Genomic DNA, 15,999 nt, shown 5'->3' with positions numbered 1-15,999 from the left:
AGAATCGCGACAGTAATAGAAAGTTCGATGGCGAATGTTACAATTGCGGGAAAAAGGGCCACATGAAGAGAGATTGTTGGTCCAAAAAGAAGTCTACCGAAAGCAATATTGCTACTTCTAGTTCTAAAGAAGACAGTGAAGATAGCTGGGATGCTGAAGCATTACTCGCTATGGAGGAAGAAGAATTAGCTCTCACGGTAACAACACTAGAAAAGATTAACTACGAGAATGATTGGATCGTAGACTCAGGCTGCTCAAATCATATGACGGGTGATAGACAGAAGTTGCAAAACTGTTCTGAGTACAAGGGAAATCGTGTGGTGGTAACAGCTGACAACTCAAGGTTACCGATAGCTCACATCGGTAAAGCGATCGTTACACCTCGATATAGTCTCAACCAAGTGCCATTTCAAGATGTCTACCATGTTCCAGGAATGAAGAAAAATTTGCTATCCGTAGCTCAATTGACATCATCAGGCCACTATGTCTTGTTTGGTCCACAAAATGTGAAGGTATTCCGAGACCTAAAGATCTCTGAAAAGCCTACGATGGAGGGACGACGATTGGAGTCAGTTTATGTGATGTCAGCTGAGTCTGCATATGTAGACAAGACAAGAAGGAACGGCAGATCTGTGGCACATGCGGCTAGGTCATGTTAATTATTCCAAGCTAAGTGTGATGGTGAAGAAGTCGATGCTTAAGGGACTTCCTCAACTTGACGTGAGAACAAATACTGTTTGCGCGGGATGTCAATATGGTAAAGCACATCAATTGCCATACGAGGAGTCGAAGTTTAAAGCAAAGAAACCATTAGAGTTAATTCACTCTGATGTGTTTGGACCCGTTAAGCAACCATCAATTGGCGGAATGCGGTATATGGTTACGTTCATTGATGATTTCTCCAGATATGTATGGGCTTTCTTCATGAAAGAAAAATCTGAAGCATTCTCAAAGTTCAAAGAGTTCAAAGAGATAGTCGAAGGAGAAGTGGAGCAAAAGATTCGTTGCTTGCGCACAGACAACGGGGGTGAGTATAGCTCGGGAGAGTTTTCTCAATACCTACGGGAATGCCAAATATGTCATCAGTATACTTGTGCCAATACGCCACAACAAAATGGTGTAGCAGAGAGGAAGAATCGGCACCTTGCTGAAATTTGCCGGAGTATGCTACATGCGAAGAATGTACCTGGAAGATTTTGGGCCGAAAGTATGAGAACTGCAGCTCATGTCATCAACAAGCTTCCTCAACCAAGGTTGGAGTTTGTTTCACCCTTTGAGAAATTGTGGAACAAGAAACCTACAGTTAGCTATCTTCAAGTATTCGGCTGTGTATGCTATGTATTTGTTCCTGACCATCTACGTAGCAAGATCGATAAGAAAGCAGTCAGATGTATCTTTGTGGGATACGACAACCAGCGAAAAGGGTGGAAGTGTTGTGATCCAGTAAATGGAAGGTGCTACACATCACGAGATGTGGTGTTTGATGAAGCATCCTCATGGTGGACCTCAGAAAAAGAAGTGCTGCCAGGCTCGAAAGAATTTGAAGACATGCTACAACAAAAGATGGGGGAGCATTCTGTCCAAATTCATCTAAGCTCAGCTGGGGATCTATGCGATAGTGATAGCGAACGAAGAGTAACTCTAAATCCTTGGCAATCTGGGGTGTATCGACAACCAGATGAAGAAGGTGTGCCTAGTGAAACAGAAGAATCAACTCCATTACGAAGGTCAACAAGAACCCGAAGGCCAAATCCCAAATACGCTAATGCAGCCATAGTTGAAGAAGTAACTGGAATAGAACCTGAGACGTTCGAAGAAGCGTCACAGAGTTCTGAGTGGATGACAGCTATGAAAGACGAGATCACTGCACTTGAGCAAAATCAGACCTGGGAACTCGTGCCAAAGCCAAAAGATGTGAAACCCATATCCTGCAGATGGGTTTACAAAATAAAGCACCGTTCAGATGGGTCAATCGAGAGGTACAAGGCTCGATTGGTAGCTTGTGGTTTCTCTCAACAATATGAACTAGACTATGAGGAAACGTTTAGTCCAGTGGCAAAACTTACAACCGTCCGAGTCTTACTTGCACTTGCAGCCAACAAAAGCTGGAACTTGTGGCAGATGGACGTGAAGAATGCCTTTCTCCATGGAGAGCTGGATCGGGAGATCTACATGATTCAACCGATGGGTTTTCAGAACCGAGGTCATCCCGAGTATGTGTGTAAGCTGCAAAAGGCTCTCTACGGACTAAAACAAGCACCCAGGGCGTGGTATGGCAAGATTGCTGAATTTCTAACTCAAAGTGGGTATTCAGTAACATCTGCAGACTCCAGCTTGTTTGCTAAAGCTAATGGAGAAAGGATAGCTATTGTGCTCGTGTACGTAGATGATCTAATCATCTCTGGAGATGATGTTGAAGAAATTTTCCGAACAAAGGAGAACTTGTCAGTTCGTTTTCAAATGAAAGAACTTGGACAACTTAAGCATTTCCTTGGGCTAGAGGTTGATCAGACGAAAGAAGGGATATTTCTTTGTCAACAGAAATATGCCAAAGATTTGTTGAAGAAGTTTGGGATGCTAGAATGTAAGCCGATCTCAACGCCGATGGAACCAAATGCCAAGATGTGTGCACATGAAGGCAAAGACCTGGAAGATGCATCGATGTATCGACAATTAGTGGGTAGTCTAATCTACTTAACCTTGACTCAACCTGACATTTCTTATGCAGTTGGTGTGATGAGTCGATACATGCAAAATCCGAAGAAGTCTCATTTAGAAGCGGTTCGGCGAGTACTCAGATATGTGAAGAGTACAATAGACTATGGTCTTCTATACAAGAAAGGTGGAAATTGCAAACTAGTTGGCTACTGTGATGCTGACTATGCAGGAGATCATGATACTCGCAGATCAACTACTGGGTATATGTTTACCCTTGGATCTGGAACGATTTCTTGGTGTAGCAAGAGACAACCGACTGTGTCCTTGTCAACTACGGAAGCAGAGTACCGAGCAGCAGCAATGGCAGCTCAAGAAAGCACGTGGCTGATACAACTAATGAATGATCTACATCAACCAGTAGATTATGCAGTTCTGTTGTACTGTGACAACCAATCGGCAATTCGGCTGGCGGAGAATCCTGTTTTTCATGCAAGAACTAAACATGTGGAAGTGCATTACCACTTTGTTAGGGAAAAAGTTCTGCAAGAAGAGATTGAGATGAGGCAAGTTAAGACAGATGAACAAATTGCTGACTTGTTTACAAAAAGCTTGAGTGTTGGAAAGTTTGAACATTTCCGTCGTCAGCTTGGCGTGATTCAAAGAATGGGGGCTAACATTGAGGGGGAGTGTTGAGAAGTCAATATTAGCCCAAATAAGTCCACACCTAAATTAATTTGATGTCATTGCTTACATCAATTTGCCCAAATAAGTCCACACCTAAATTAATTTGATGTCATTGCTTACATCAATTTAGTTAGGTGAAAATTAGGTATTTTTCCCATATTTAATTTCAATGGTTTAAATTAGTTTGTGGTTATTTTAATGAGTGGTTTAGATTGTTTCTTGTAACCTATAAATACCTTATTTGTATTTGAGTTTTTTCATTCAACAATCAAAGCTTTATTATAAGCATTTGAAAGCTTTCTTAAGAGTTCTTTTCTTTTTGCAATTTTGTGAGATTATTCTAAAGAGAGTTTTTCTTCTTCTTGATCAATTAGAGTTTTTACTCTATTTTGATTCAACATGACATAGTTCAAAGATTCCTCAAAATGCTGAACTAAAATAGATTCTGATTTCCCTTCCGCATTCCTAAGCAAGTTAATGCATACAATTGGAATAAAAGGCTTTTTCTTCTGATTTTCCCCAACAGCTAAGTCAAAGTTTCGAGCATCATATCGATTACTCAACCTCTGATAATACTTCAGACTTCCTTTATAAGGATCCCGATCTGCAATATAAATTTCTGCTTCAGCAGCAGTAAGCTTTAATTCTGCACCCCACCATATTGGAATAGTCCCTCACCGCCAGATGTATGCATTGAAAGGAACACTCTGACCAGACCTTTTAGGAATCCATACAAGTTGCTCACACTCTGCTTCATTTCCTGTCATATCAAAATTCTTTATAAAATTCAGAAAAAATCATTCAAAATAACAGTTGTGAAGAGAAACAGACAATTAATTTTATAGCAATGAAACATCAGTTACATATCAAAATGAAAATGAAACTAACGAAAACAGAACTAATATGTGGAAACTATAATGACACTTGCACTGTTAATTAGTGAAATACAATGTTGTTTATGAAAAAAAAAAGAAAATCTTCCACGTCACAAGCTTAGTTCTCAAGTCCGCCCAGCCACGTCTTCATTGACTCCTTCGTTGTCTGCTGCTCAACTTGAGAACTTAGCTTATGACGTGGAAGACAATTTTTTTTTTTAAATAACGTCGAGCACCGCCCTGATCATCCTCAGTTTCTTCTTCCAATCCTTAAGAGCGGCTTGGATCTGTTCTTGGCGGGCGAACAGCTGAATCACATCTGATATCAACTTTTCAACCAACATCTCAATGGTGACAGTTAGAATGGTTTCTCCAACGATCGACATTTTTCTTTTTTTGGGAAAGACGACAAGAATTGACAGAAAAGTAGATTCTCCAACTTTTGACGACAAGGATCGACATTTCTTTTTTAATTTTGTAGAAAAGTAGATTCTAAAATATATAGGATCATAAGATTCTTCATTAATTTCGCTTTATTGTTATTCAATACGGCATGGGAAATTTACGAAAATAACCATAAATATTTTGTTATTTTCACAACTAACCCTCTCAACTTTTTTCTATCAACATTAGCCAAACACAAGCCTTTCTCCCCAAATTACCCTTCTGAACTTGCTGAACTGAATCGTGGGTGAATCTGGCGACAGGCACCTGTCGCACCTTGCTTGGTGCGACAGGTGCCTGTCACACACACCAAGCCTTGGGCGACAGGCTGCTTGTCGCACGAATCTTCACGCGACAGGGAACCTGTCGCACCAAACCTTGGTGCGACAGGCACCTGTCGCCCAAGGCTTGGTGCGACAGACAGCCTGTCGCACCAAGCTTCGTGCGACAAGCAGTCTGTCGCCAGATTCATCTACGACTTGCAGTTCACTGAAACTCTCAAACAAGTTCAGAAAATAACTTATACCACTATGTATTAATGAAAATAAATAAAATAGCTAACTTAGGTTTTGTTGAAAACTATAGATGGTAGATCGGACGCCGATGAGGGATGAAGCCGCCGCCGACGAGGGCTGATGTTACCGCCGATGATGGGAGTTTGTTCGGTTTGGGAGAGATGCGTGAAAGAGAGTGTTGGGGGAGAGATGAGAGAGAGGGGTATTTTAGTCTCAAAGGTTCTTTTATGGCTAATGTTGATAGAAATTTATTTAGAGGGTTAAGATGAAAAAAGCCAAAATTTTTATGACTATTGGTATAAATTTCCCTTACGGCATGCTGAAATAGTGCGGCAGTCCTATATAAAATCTTCTTTCACATCCACTACTTGTGAATGAGGTTAGAAGTCGTATGGCGGTACCCCCAAGGTTTTGGGCTGCGGCCTGCTTGCTCCTATTTCTACGTTCTGTTTTGTTTTTTTTCTTAATAAAAACATTTTCCTAAAAGTTGACTTTTTCTTTCTTTTCTTTTTTTCGACAGGGAGCAGGTAGGTTAGAAGGCTTATGCTGGGACCCACACCGTTTTCATATTTTTCTTTTTAAAAAATAATAATTTACAGTATTTATTTGTGGGATAGGGAAATGTGAATAATTGATCGTATTTCTTTACGTGTGTATCTATATATATGAGAATGAAACTAATGGAAATGATGAAATTCTTCTCATAGTTTTTAAAATTTGAAATTTGCCCTTTTTACAAAATTAAAAATTAATAGTAATAATAATAGCGACATAATATCTTACTACTATGATATCGATAATAATAAATAGTAAAAGAACTAATAATAATGATAGTGATAATTAATAATTATAATAACAATTATAATGATAACTATCATAATAGTAGATATTATAATTAATTAATTATTATATATAATGGTAATAATAATAATTATTATATTATTGTTATTACTAAAATAAAACCTCTATAAAATAATATTGCTACTTACTAGGACTAAGAAAAAAAAATATTATTTTAGAGAAGCTATTTATTTATAAATGTTAATAATTTATTAATTTATTGATCAATGAATATTTATTAATTTAGAAACAAAATTTTGTTATTTTGTTTTTAGGAAGAGTTTTATCAATATTTTTACTTATATATAAACACATATCGTACTTCCTCATGTCAACAATATCTCCTCTGATAACTACTATACATAATAGCATAGATGTAGTGATGGAATCACTCACCGATTCAACCAGATTATTAAAAGGGTATTAGATAACTATGGTGATAACAATCGTGATTCATATGATAATTGTGTTTTGCCAAATATTTCTGCAAAAGAGGTCTTTCAAGCAATAATAATATTAAGTAACTACTTTCTAAAACATGAAAAAAAAAGTTATATATACACTAAATGTGGTGCATGCTCTACCAAAAAAAAAAAATTAAGAGATGAGATTGAATTCAATTTAGGAATATATATATAAAAAAAAAGCAAACAACTCTATATGCATATATTTGCAAAGAGTTTAATTTAGATGATTGAAGTTGTAAGAAAAAAAAAATTCTTTAATGTTATAAATTTATATTTTAGTAGTTATTAATTTTTATATTTAATTAATTATTAATTTATATTTTCATTGGGCCTTAATGAATTTTTTAAAAAAATTAGCATATGCATTAAATGAAATTATTAATTTAATATAGTGCAAGTTGGGGCGGGAGAAATGTGTTATTTACCCAAAGTTATTAATTTCTTAAATATTTATTTATCAAAAATTTATTGTATCATTAGTGCAATTATAATTATAACTTTAGGTTAAGAGACTTATAGCCCCGAAACTTTTAAGAAAAGACCAAGTTCATCTCTTTACTTTTAGAAAACCACTTCCATCTCCTACCCAAAAAAAAAAATAAAATAAAATAAATTTACCCTTCTATTTTTAAAAAAGAGCTTCCACACATGACACAACTTATAAGAAAAAATCATTGCATAGGTCAAAACTAGTTAAATATAGCAGATTTAACGGTCGAAGTTAATGGTAAGAGGTGAGATGGTCCTTTGACAGAGGTACATTTAACTTTTTAAGCAAAATTTTGGCGGCAAACGTTTTTTTTTTTGAGCTGAAAGAAACCCCACCTCAAGTCCTCAACGTAATAGTCGTCCCAAATTCGACATGCCATTATGGCAACTACCAATATGACCCACGTTCTATTAAAAGTGATAAACTCTAGTCATCTCTTTTGTTTTTTTTAAACAACCAATAATAAATAGGGTGGTCTTTAATTGAGTCATTATTTATAGAAAAAAAAATTCAAAGACCAAAAGTTTATAACATGAATCAATTAAATCCTTTTAAATACAAATTTATGTCTTTCAGAATTTTCACCTAATTCTTTCGTCATAAAAGTTAGTGAAAACGTTAATTTAAACATAAAAAGATAACTATATTCCCATATATATCATATTAGTGATTTAAAGTACAATTTTACCCTTATGCATTAATTTTTTTTTCAAAGTCTAACAGCCTATTTACCAATTTGAGTAACCGCGAACAAATTTCTGCAACAATTTAAACAAAATCTTTAGTCAGTTTTTTTAAACTAATTCAAATATAGAGAGCACGATTAAAAAACATAACCATCATAACTGTTGAAAGTACACATGAAAATATAATTTCTTATCCATATAATTCCATCACATCTATAAAATATATGATGATTGTTAAACTAAATAACATGTATTGAATATAATATTAAAAAAACCACAATAACATTCGGTCTAAAAATGAAACTAAAAGTATGAAAGTCAATTAAATTGAAACTAACAAACACCTTGACAACATTAAGGTAAACTGAAATTCAAGTACAAGAAATAGATAATTGTCTTCTAGATTCTATGATGGAGAATTAAATACCAGCTCAAGGCCAATATTGTACTATTCTACTCCTTGTCAACAACATAGGTTCTTCGTTTTGATGTTGAGGTACAGCCCATAAAAGTTGTGTATGATATCCCACAGGTTGAGTGACATTGATTGAAGTCTAATTCGCATGTTCAGAATTATTACCAATTGCTTGTTCATTGACATCTACTTATTGAGATTGTGGGTTAATTCCATGCTTCCAAAAATGAAAAAAAAAACTTCAGTTTCTTTTTATTAAAAACAATTAATCAATAGGATTTCACGATCAAATCAAACATGTATAGCTAGTGATGTCATATTAGTTGCCTACACATCACTAGGATCACTAATTTATTAATTCATTTGATAACATAATGAATATGTATGAAAGAAATCCACTTGCATAAAAAGAAATCAGATCTATGCAGTTGATGAAGTGATATTGATTGCTGTTGTGCAAATTTTAATGAACTCGCAAGCGCACGAATCTATTGTAGTATAGACTAATGGTGACGAGTGTCGATCCCACGAGGAGGTGGATTTTAATTATATATAGAATTAATTTTGTATGAGATGATTGGATTTGTGGTGGAAATGACTTGGAATATGCTAAAACTTAAATTAAAATGACGAGAATAAATTCTGAAATTGGAATTGAAATGGCGAGAATAAATTGAAGAGAATTCTATTGAAATGACGTACTTGGGTATCTGGATCCGTATCAACATGCATCATGGGCTAAATATTCCTTATTAATACCAATTAAATCATGAGGGGGGAATCCACACCTCATGAATCACGCTCTAATCAATATGGTGCTAAGGGCTTATCGTGCCAAATAATAATAACCTTGTACTAGAGAGCCGGTGTAACCAAGGCGGTATCTAGACAAGACTAGTATTATTTGTCGACGAGAAGTCAAAACATCCACAAAAACTAGAGGGGAAGAGAAAATAAATTTACCAAATAAAGCCCATGACACATGTTGAGACTTCACCTTCAACCCAAGCTTGAAAGAAAATTAGCTACTCATAATTGAACTAGGGGCAAAATGGGAATTTATTAAAATACGTAGAAAATACAAGATGGAGAGGGAATTACAGAAAATGGAATCCAAAAATGGATTCAGGCCCACTTATTTATGATATGTTAATTTCTTCAAGCAACTTATATTTGTCTCCGACTTCAACATGTAAAGTAGCAAACATAACGTAACATCACTTAAGACCAAAGATAATACAAATACTAAAATTTAAAATTAATCATGTCATCCAATGTTAAAACAAATCACACAAATTTTTTTTTAAACAACATTCTACCCCCCCCCCCCCCCCAACCTATTCTAAACATGAAAGGAAAATATGCATGCGGAAATGTGAAAATGATGTAGAAAAATTAATTAGAAAAAGATTTTTTTTTAACTAAGAAGATGCGTTTCTAGAGGCACTACACTCCATATTCAGCCATCTTCGACTCAAAAATTTGAAAATATATATTTATAAAGGAGAAATTAAAAAGAAGAAGAAAAACGAACATCAAAACATAATAAAGAAAAAGAAAATGTCGGAAATTTTTTTTAATCAATGAAGATGCGTTTCTAGAGTCACTACACTCCATATTCAGCCATCTTTAACACAAAAAGTTACCAACAGTTAGTTTCTACAACAAAAAATTAGTAAAAACTTAACCAAGATTCCACAATTGTCGACTATTCCCTCCCCCCAACCAGAACGAAACATTGCCCTCAATGTTTAAAGGAAAGAAGTAGAGTTTAGAAGACATCACCTGGGTGGTGTAACACAGAAGAAAATATTTACAGGCGGAGAGTTAAATCTAATTTGTACTTCTTACTGTGGCTACTATTACCGTCATCATTTGGACGCTCGAACACAAAGGCCCAGGGATCTGGCTCCGGTTTATAAGCTTGTAACATAAATAAAAAGCTTTTTGGCATTGGGAGGAACGAAAAAGTTTTTTATTGCATGGTTAAGAAATGCGATAAAACCATCATAAAAGTTATTGACATTTAACAAACCGATGGGTTTCTGGTGGATGTGCAGATGGGCCCATGATGCTAGTGTGATAAGTGCCTCTAGTGTTGCAAGATCGCCTGGAAGGAAAATAAAAGCATCAGCATGATTAAGCATTTCAGTTATTCGTTCTTGCATACCTGAGACGACTAACTCTTCTCCAGTTGATGAGTCAGACGAACTGCCCAATGGTTTTAGGACTCTTGGGATGATGCCTAACACTTGACTTCCTTTGATAAAAGCTGTTTCTGAGACCATTTTTGATAACTCTCGGTTACCTCCTCCATCCACCAAGTGTAAATTTCTCGTTGCTATGCTTCGACCAAGATCTATGGCTGCCTCAATGAACTCTTTATGTTTGCCATAGGTAAATCCAGAAAGCACACAAATGTTCTTGAGTTGTCTATTGGGCGTAGCTGCCATTGGAATATTTCTCAAAAATAATGTGTGAGTGTTTGACAAAAGAAATCACATTTAAGAGTCTTGGTGATAGTGGGTCACAGCTGTGAATGAGGTAATACGTCAGTGTCAAATAACGCGTGAAGCACATGGCTCGCGAGTCAAAAAGGAAACAGTAAAAAGGAAAAAGCAAACAGTAATAAAATTATTAAAGACAATAATGCAAAAAATAAAACAACAGTGAAATGAAATAAAATAACAGTAAAGTAAAAGGATATTTACACGTAGTTGCGACTGTGGCTCACATCTTCCTCTGGTTTTACGTCCAGAAACGGCTTGAATGCCCTCTATGGGTCGAGGATAGGCTTCCCATCCAGTTTTCTTATAAACTGGCAAACAGGGTCGTTTATAGTCAGATTCCCGAGACTATATCGTGCATGCTCTTTCTGGAATAATGGCCATAACTGGAGAATCGCTCCTTGCACATATCCACTGGGATGCGTTTCAAGAGACAGAAGGATATCATCCAATGACTCCTTATTCAAGCCATCCCTAATGAATTGAATCTTATCGTCTCTATTGTCAGACACTATTCCTAAAGAACATGGGTTTTTATCGCAACTCATTCTGGCACACTTATGACAAGCAACAGAAATTCGTCGAGCTCGTCGTTTTCTTGCATAATTTCCTTTACCACAACTAGGCATGTATGCAATAAATTTTGGAGGTAACTCACCTGCCAATCGTACTTTAACCTCGATTAACCAACGGATGTCTGCAGGTATGTTATTCCTCATGAGTAATCGCATGCGTTCGGACCGGGCTTTATAGATCGTAAAGAGGGCATTCTGAGGAAGTGAAGGGAATCACTTGTGAAGCTTCGCTAGAATCTCGGTTCTGTCCATACCTTCGCCTCAGAATATCAGTTATTATGGGAAACTGAAGTAACCGACTTGATTGTCACGGAGTACCGTTATCCGCCACTTCACCGGGGTAGCAAACTAAAGCAAACAAAAAGAAAAACAAATGAAAACACACAAGAAAATTAAAATTGTCCTCTTATTGAATTTACCTCAAGCTCCAACTGGATGTCGTAAACACTTTTCTCAATGTCTCTGAGTTGGCTTTCTAATCCCTCAACATAGGCTACTAACTCTGGTGGTTGCAGAGCCCAAATGCGATGTGTTTTACAAAATTGAATCTGCCTTTTGAGATGAGTTTTGACACGTTGAAGTGGTTTAAGAATGTTCAGGAGGAATGATCTAAGTATGGTACTCATGATTAACAATGATAAGAAAAGAAGAAAAAAAATTAATGGTTAAACAAACACACTTATGCAAAAATATTTTCAATTAGCAAAAGAATAATAAAAAGAAAGAAAGAAAAGTCAAATCAACGAAAAGAAAAAAAAATCAATTCAAATCTGGTGGGTCACTCAAATTTATTTCCTTGTCTTCTCCATGTGGTTGGTACTCTAGATATGGCTTTAATCTTTGACCATTAACTTTAAACGTGACACCGTTCTTTGGGTCCTTAATTTCAATTGCCCCATGTGGAAAAACAGTATGAACAATAAATGGGCCAGACCATCGAGAGCGTAACTTACCTGGGAATAGGTGCAAGCGAGAATTGAATAAAAGCACTTTCTGACCTGGAGTGAAAGATTTTCTCATAATTTGCATGTCGTGAAAGACTTTCATTCGTTGCTTGTAAATCTTGGCATTTTCGTATGCATCATTGCGAATTTCTTCAAGTTCTGCCAGTTGTAATCTTCTTTCTGAGCTGGCTTGCTGCATGTCAAAGTTGAATTTCTTGATGACCCAATATGCACGATGCTCGAGTTCCACAGGTAGGTGGCAAGCTTTTCCATACACTAGCCTGTAGGGTGACATCCCAATCGGGGTCTTGAAAGCCGTTCTATATGCCCATAATGCATCATCAAGTCTTAATGACCAATCTTTTCTGTCTGGCCTCACCGTCTTTTCTAATATGTGCTTTATTTTTCGATTGGAGATCTCAACTTGGCCACTGGTTTGTGGATGATATGGGGTCGCCACTTTGTGAGTGATTGAATACTTTGTCAAAAGTGCTTTGAATGCTTTATTACAAAAGTGGGCACCACCATCACTGATTATCGCTCGAGGGAATCCAAAGCGTGAAACAATATTACTTTTCAAAAATCCTATCACCACTTTGTGATCATTGGTTCTGCATGGAATTGCTTCTACCCATTTTGATACGTAGTCAACAACAACCAATATGTATTGATGGCCAAAAGAAGAGGGAAAGGGTCTCATGAAGTCGATACCCCATACGTCAAATATCTCAACCACTAAAATTGGATTTAGTGGCATCATGTTCCTTCGTGTAATGCTCCCCATTCGTTGACACCTATCACATGAAGAACAAAAAGTGTAAGCGTCTCGAAATATAGTTGGCCAATAAAAACCACATTGAAAAACTTTAGTCGCTGTTTTCTTAGCACTGAAATGGCCTCCACAAGCTTGTTCATGGCAGAATGAAAGAATATTCTGAATTTCTCTTTCTGGGACACATCGTCTGATAATTTGATCTGTACAATACTTGAACAAATACGGGTCATCCCAAAAGAAATTCTTTATCTCTGCAAAGAATTTAGCCTTGTCTTGCTTGGTCCAATGCTCCGGAAGTTTACCTGTAACAAGATAATTAACAATATCAGCATACCAAGGTAATACTTCCACATTCATTAATTGTTCATCTGGAAATGACTCATTCAATGTTAATGGCTCTGTAATTCTGTCAAAATGGAGACGAGAGAGGTGGTCCGCCACAACAATACCTTGTTGTACCATAAAATGACACTTCTCCCAATTCAAGACTAAGTTCTTTTCGATACATCTCTGCAAAACTTGTGTTAGATGATGTAAACATTGATCAAACGAGTCACCAAAGACAGAAAAATCATCCATAAAGACTTCAAGGAATCGTTCAACCATATCAGAAAAAATGCTCAACATGCATCGTTGAAATGTAGCAGGTGCATTACATAATCCAAATGGCATCCTCCTATATGCAAATGTGCCAAAAGGACAAGTGAAAATAGTTTTCTCTTGATCTTTTGGTGCTATGGGAATCTGATTATATCCCGAGTAGCCATCTAGAAAGCAATAAAATTCATGGCCTGCCAATCTATCAAGCATTTGATCGATAAATGGTAAAGGAAAATGGTCTTTACGTGTGACAGAATTCAATTTTCTATAATCAATGCATACACGCCATCCTGTAGTCACTCTAGTGGGTATCAATTCATTATCGGCATTCGTAACTACTGTGACTCATGACTTTTTAGGGACAACTTGCACAGGACTGACCCATGAACTATCAGAAATTGGGTAAATGATACATGCGTCTAATAGCTTAAGGACTTCTGTTCTAACAACTTCTTTCATGTTAGGATTTAACCGACGTTGCATTTCCCTAGTAGATTTAGCATTTTCATCAAGGTGAATGTAATGCATGCAATCTACTGGATTTATACCTTTTATGTCTGCTATGGTCCATCCTAATGCTCCTTTGTGCTATTTTAAAACATCCAACAACTTACCTTTTTGTTCATCATTGAGGGATGATGAGATGATTACCTGCAGAGAACTTTCTTCTCCCAAAAATGCATATTCCAGAGTGTTGGGCAATAGTTTGAGCTCGAGTTTCGGTGGAGATTCTGATGATGGGGTGAGTTTTTTCCTGATGGTGCTAGTTGTTCAACTCTTGACTTCCATTTATTAGTGTCCATGGATGGTGCTGAATCAAGTAGAGCGTTGACCTCATCGACTGATCTGTCAATATCAAAATCCAAACCAAAGTGAGTTAAACATGTTTGTAAATGATCATCACTAAGGTTTGAAACAAAAGTGTCATCAATTAATGCTTCAATTAAATCCACATCAACAATTCCATCATCTGCGTTGTGAGGTTGCTTGGCAATGTTGAAGATGTTCAGCTCCATAGTCATGTTGCCGAAGGACAACTGCATATTTCCAGTTCTGCATTGAATGTGAGCATCCGCAGTTGCCAAGAAAGGTCGGCCAAGAATAATGGGGATGTGCTTTCTCAAATCCTGTATTGGTTGAGTGTCAATTACAATTAAATCAACAGGAAAATAAAACTTGTCTACCTGGATAAGCACGTCCTCCACAATACCATGAGGTATTTTTGTGGACCGATTTGCAAGCTGTAACACCACTGGAGTTGGGTGTAATTCTCCCAGTCCAAGTTTCACGAAAACAGAGTAAGGCAACAAATTAACACTAGCTCCTAAATCCAACAAAGCATTCTCAATTGTGTGGTTCCTTATGCTACATGATATAGTGGGGGAACCTGGGTCTTTGCATTTTAAAGGAATTTTATGTTGGAGTATAGAACTAACGTTTTCTGTTAAAAATGTCTTCTTTTGAACATGCATATTTCTCTTTTTAGTACAAAGGTCTTTAAGAAACTTGGCATAAGATGGAACTTGTTTAATAGCATCAAGCAAAGGGATGTTAACACTTACCTGTTTGAAGATTTCAAGAATCTCACCTGTGGATTTTCGCTTCTTTCCTTTCGCTAACCTCTGAGGAAATAGAGCTTTAGGAACATATTCTCTTGGGTTGGTTTCTTCTTTCTCCTCTGGTGATGAGTCCTCAGTATTCACAGGTACAATTTGATTTTCTTTTGTCACCGGTATCTCCACTTTATTGTCGACTTCCTTTCCTTTTCGCAAGGTCATGACTGCTTTGACCTCTCCATGCTGTTGTGGTGAACTGGTACTTGCTTCATGTACTCTTTTAGGATTAGGCACTGGTTGACTTGGAAACTTGCCTTTCTCAACAGTCATTGCCAAAGTGTGAACTAAAGAAGCAAGTTGTCCCACCATCTTCTCGAGGCTTGAAACTGATTGAGCTTGTGAGTTGAAGCCTGCTCTCAACTCATTTCGTAGTCCATCAATGGTGCGGTTCTGTTGCTCAATCGTAGAGTGAGTAAGATTCTTGAGATTCTGGAATGAATCCTCCCATGGTCTGGGTTGAGAGTAGTTCTGGTTTTGATTATAGGGTCTAAATGGTGGCTGAGAGGCTTGAGGATTTTGAGGAATTGGTTGCATTGGTGGAGCTGGAGCTGCTGGTCCATTCTGTTGGAATCCTTGAAACCATGAAAAATTGGGGTGGTCTCTCCATCTAGGATTATATGTGTTGGAGTATGGGTTGTAATTTGATGGCTTTCTTATTACATCAATGGCATTGGCTTGATCTGAGTATGAGTCAGGGTCATGTGGCTCTGTTGATTTAGCAATCGATAACGATGCTATTTGTCGAGCAAGACCTTCAACCATCTCCTTGACTTCTTTGATTCCTGAAGTTGATTCGCCAATGTGAACCTCATTTACTCCCTTAATTCTTCTAGTATTCCTGAGTGATCGACTCCGTTGTTGGGAATTATCCGCTTGTCGCTGGAAGAATTCCCAAATCTCTGATGCAC

The 15,999-nt window shown here is 36.9% G+C and overlaps 1 protein-coding gene across 2 annotated transcripts in view; it reads left to right on the top strand.

Moving 5' to 3' along the window:
* Positions 1-15,999, top strand: part of LOC102624213 (TMV resistance protein N-like) — an 87,847-nt gene that overhangs the window by 20,824 nt on the left and 51,024 nt on the right. The window lies entirely within an intron of this gene.

This window comes from Citrus sinensis, chromosome 3, assembly GCF_022201045.2.
Source record: "Citrus sinensis cultivar Valencia sweet orange chromosome 3, DVS_A1.0, whole genome shotgun sequence".
Taxonomy (NCBI): Eukaryota; Viridiplantae; Streptophyta; class Magnoliopsida; order Sapindales; family Rutaceae; genus Citrus; species Citrus sinensis.
The sequence above is the reverse complement of the archived record's forward strand: the minus strand, read 5'-3'. Positions and strand labels throughout refer to the sequence as shown.